The sequence below is a fragment of the Crocodylus porosus genome, unplaced genomic scaffold (genome assembly GCF_001723895.1).
Source record: "Crocodylus porosus isolate Cpor-Errol unplaced genomic scaffold, CroPor_comp1, whole genome shotgun sequence".
Classification (NCBI taxonomy): domain Eukaryota; kingdom Metazoa; phylum Chordata; order Crocodylia; family Crocodylidae; genus Crocodylus; species Crocodylus porosus.
In genome coordinates this window covers 106978776-106983844 of record NW_017728947.1, presented here as the reverse complement: position 1 = coordinate 106983844, position 5069 = coordinate 106978776, and positions in this window count along the sequence as shown.

The window sequence follows — 5069 nt, the reverse complement described above, 5'->3', positions numbered from 1 at the left end:
ATCCCCAACACCTAAGTAGGTTTTATAAATTTTGCCCCAGCCCCCTCAAAACACTTCCATGTAAATGCTTAGCAAGACAGGGGAAAGGCCCTCCCAAGAGTTAAGACCATGCAGCTAAAGTCCTTTCTGCACTTTTGTCTTTCTGACCTGTCTGGAATTTAGGAGTAGGATTTTACACGTATTCAACAGGGTTTTGTGCTCCCAAATCACTCAGTCACCCCTGGGTTTGGAGACTTATTTCCTGAGCCATCACAGATACGCGCAAGAAGCAAGGGCTTAAATAAAATATCTTTTATTTAACCAACTATATAGCTGGGAGAGATATTAGATTCAGGAACGAAGTACTCGCCCCCTCAGGTTTGGGGAAGAAGCAGGTATAGTTTCAGCACATTTAGTATTTAATATATTGGTCCTGTACCTGCTTCTTTCCTAAGCAAGGGCACTTAGTGCCCTGAAGCTTGTCTAAGGGGCTGCACCCCCTGGTTTGGTTTAGACAACAGAGCAGGAGCCTCCAGGAACTTTTTTAAGTCCCTAAAGCAAATGAAAATCCCAGGTCCCTTCCCCTGGGTACTCAGAGGCATGTCCCCTCCACTCCCCCTGCTTTCCCCGCTGTCCTGGGGGTGGGGAAACCTGCTTGCCTCAGCCAAGTTGCACAGGGGCTGGGATCAAGGGGTGGATGTTAAGACAATACAAGCCAGGCAACTGCACAGAGTCCCACCTGGGCCAGATGTCCCACAGCACTATGTTGCTTCAGAGCCTCCATTAGTACGGCTGCATGAAGCGCAGAGGCCCAGTACCGAACCTTTGCCGCTCAGCATTCAGGAGTGCAGTTTTATGTTTCACATCCTTTTATATACAATACTCGAACAATACTCTTCTATACCTCCCCCGTTGTTTGTCCAACTTTCCACTTCTTATGGGTTTCCACTTCTTTTTGTATTTTAGCGTACCGAAGAGCTGCCTGCTAAGCCAAGCTGGGCTTCTGCCGTACTTGCTAGCCTGCCTGCACATCGGGATGGTTCGTCCCCGTGCTCTCAGTCAGGCTTCTTTCAAGTACAGTTAATTCTCCTGGACTCCTCTCCCCTCAGACCGGCTTCCCAGGGGATCCTGCCCATGAGTTCCCCGAGCGAGTCAAAGTTTGCTTTTCTGCAGTCCAGGGTCCTTCCTCTGCTACTCTCCTTCCTTCCTTTCCTCAGGGTCCTGAACTCAATCATCTCATGGTCGCTGCTGCCCAAGTTGCCGCCCAATTCCACATCCCCCACCAGTTCTTCCCTGTTTGTGAGCAGCAGGGCAAGAAGAGCACGGCCCTAGCTGGCCGCTCCAGCCCTCGCACTGGGAAGTTGTCCCCAGCAGTCTCCAAAATCTTCCCGGGTTGTCTGTGCACGGCTGTACTGCCCTTTCAGCAGATGGCGGGTGACTGACATCCCCCATGAAAACCAGGTCCGGGGATGGGGAAACTTCTGCCAGTTGTTTGAAGAAAGCCTCATCCCCCTCATCTGCTGGTCGTGGTGGGGGGTCTGTTATAGCCATCACCCTTGTTGCTCTCTCCTCGGACCCTAATCCAGAGACTTTTGACAGGCCAATCTCCAGTTTCATACCGGAGGCCTTAGCAATCGTACAGCTCTTTTACATAAAGCACCGCACCTCCTCTCTGCCCTGCCTGTCCTTCCCGCACTGCTTGTCCCCACCCGTGCCAGTGCTGCAGTCATGCGAGCTCCCACCACGTCTCCGTTGCTCCAGTCACGTCACAGCTCTGTGATTGCGCGAGGACGTCCAATTCTTCCTGCTTGTTTCCCAGGCTCTGTGCACTCGTGTGCAGACACCTGAGGTGACCAGCCAATTGCCCTACTTTCTCAGTAATACTGAGAAGGCTTTCCCTGTTGTCCCCTCCTGTTTCTGCCTCCTCCAGGTCACCCACTTCCCCACGGACCTTGGTCTCCACCCCCAGTGAACCTAGTTCAAAGCCCTTCTCACTAGGTTAGCGAGCCTGTCTGCAAAGATGCGCTTCCCTCTCTTGGTTAGGATGATCCTGTCTCTCCCTAGCAATCCTTCTTGGAACAACATCTGTAGTCAAAGAAGCCAAAGCTTTGCTGGCAACACTATCTGCACAGCCATGCACCGATCTGCAGGATGCCTCCGCTCCCCTTTGACTGGAAGGATCAAAGGGAACATAACTCCCCTTCACCCTTACACCCAGAGCCCTGTAGTCACCTTTGGTCTGCTCGGGGTCACCCCAGTAATATCGCTGGTGCCCACATGGATGAGTAGCATGGGGTTGCCATCAGAGGGCCGGATGAGCCTCGGTAATCCTCCCAGACATCTGAGATCCAGGCTGTGATCAATAGTTGACTGTTATCTGATAGATTAAAAGACAGAGAGGCCTGTGCGCTTTGAGGCTGCAGTGGATGGACCCCAACCCTACTAACGACCCAAGTCGGAGGGGGATCACAGCATGAGGACAGGAGCCCTGCTTTCACACAAAGCTTTGCTTCACAGGAAACATTTTCATACTGATCCAACATTGCTGTATTCCTTTGCAGACCTACTAGACCAGTGGTGCCCAGCCTTTCCACCTCTCAGGCTGGATGGACAGTGCTCAGTCCACCCCTGGGCTGGATCCCACTTGAGGCCTGATTCAGTGCTCAGGGAGGGGAGGCAGGGCCTGATCTGGCTGTGTACAGGGGTCAGGGATCAGCCCAGCCCTGATCCTGCCACACAGGGAGGAAGGAGGCATGGCCTGGCCCTGGTTTGGACTCAAGCCCTCCTTGGAAAATGCTTTCAGTTTTCTCTCGTTCGACTACAGAAAAATAATAGAGCAATTCTTCTGTTGCAAGGAACTCAGAAAGACGACGACAGGGCAGACTGCTTTTAACCTGATGGATTCTTATTTGAAATCTCTGGGTTTATTTTATGAGAGGTAGTTAGCTGTGTTAATCTGAAGTCAGAAGGCAGGGCAGTTAGTCTATAAAGATGCGTATCGAAGATATATAGAAAGCACAAACCTTCATGAACCCGAGTTCACTGTATCAGATGCTTGTGATTCGTGCTCACACATCTAACCATGCTAGCATGGCATGGCACCTTGCAACACCCTTAAAAGGATCTCAAGGCATCCCAGGGTGCTGCAGCATCCTGCTCGACACTCAGCCCGCTTGACAAACTAGATCACCAGAGTCTGCAGCATCCTTTGGGAGGACACAGCTTGAACTAGAGTTTGAGTCTGGGTCGGTCATTGATCAGAGCTGGATTTTTTGAGAAGCCCAAAAAAAGGTCATGCTGAGGCTTTGCGGGGCCATGGGGCCTTCACCCCAGATTCACAGGCAGTGCTTACCCTGGGGTGGGGCCCGCTCAGCAAACACAGTTCTCTGCAGAGTCCGGAAAGAGGAGTACTTTGGGAGATGAATTATTTTTCCGTTTGTTATTTTCCTCTTTGACAGGACCATCCCAGAGGCATATAAATACCAACTTCCTTTTCCTTATTCACTGGCGGGGGAAAAAACAACATGGTTTGGGCTATTGCTTGTACTCTACTCAACTCACTGGCACAGCAATTAACAGCAGGGAGGCTTCATGCACATAAATCTCTTCCCTTGAGGTCAGTAGGTTACAGCTCTTCCCTGGGGATCATATTTCTACCAGAAACGTCCCTGCTGTCACAAAACCGCCACAGGGAAAACGGGGTTGTTTTTAACAAAGTGTGTTAAATGACAGGGTGCCAGGAAAGTAAATGAGAGTTTCATATTTTGTGATCCTATAACTCAAAAACATTGTAGCACTTAAATTGGCACTGTGTTGGCTTTGTGTTACAGTGCAAATTGGTGCCTTTAGGGATGGTTTGATACAGATACACAGATATACAGATGCATCAAAGTGTGATGAACAGTGCAGTTCTTTCCATCTGACTAGAAATGGGATTCTTGGAGTTCGCCGAAGGATGTGTCCTTCAAACTATTTCAAGGAAATTTCCGATGGATTTTTTTGTATCAGGGCCAGGCTGTGATTTTTTGACTCCCCGATGCAAGACAGGAGGCCAGTCAGGAGGTAAAATGCTTGGGCAAATGAGCCAGGACAGTGGCCTGCCCCTCATCCATCACACTAGAGTAAAGGTTGAGAGTCCTACTCAAATCTGCTCTTTGCATGGACAACCTAGTGGTATCAGTGGGGGAAGATGCCTTTCCTAAGGGTATCTACACCTCTTCCTTTCCTGATGGGGCCACAGGACTGGGAAGGACTTTCCTGGCTATCACAGGAAATCACTTTGTAACCCAGGAATACCCGAGGGTGTGCCCATCCTCAGCTTGGAAGGGATAGATGAGGCAGGCGACAGTGCTGTGAGAGGGACACCAGTGATTTGAGCTCTGGCCCCTCTTTCCTCTAAAAAGTCAACTTCACACCAATGCTCTTAACTATTTACAGTTTATTAAATTATAAGAGACATACTATTTTTATCCAATATATACAGGTAAGTATTTCAGTAGGCATCACCCAACAAATAAAGGAAAACTTTCGGTAAGGATTCCCAATGATATCCTTCGACAACATGAAGGGTATACAGATAAATATTTACAATACGGTAAGCCAGGAACCACCTCCTGGGACTGCTTGTCCCAATGGGCAACCTACCTCGGGGATGGCCTTCTCAACCCTGTGCCCTACAGAGGCCTGGCACACATGGTGAGTCCTCAGGATGCCCATGCAAGGAGGAAGGGTGGGTGCCCAGATGGGTGAGCCAGTAAGTTAGGGTCAACAGGTAGTTTACAGGGAACCCAGAGGAACCATTGGCAGCGTATAACTGGGTAGAAAAGGAAGCGGGGTGGGGAGATATGAGCAGGCAGCACACCAACGAGGAACCAATTATACAAAACTAAATAAGGCAGAATTTCTTTACTGTCCAAGCCCCCAAGGTCTGCAATAGCCGGTCATCGGAGGTGGTTCAAGCACCTACTCTGAATGCCTTCAAGAAAAATTTGGATGTTTATTTTGCTGGGATCCTATGACCCCTGCTGACTTCTGGCCCCTGGGGCAGGGGGCTGGACTCGATGATCTCCCGAGGTCCCTTCCAGCCCTAA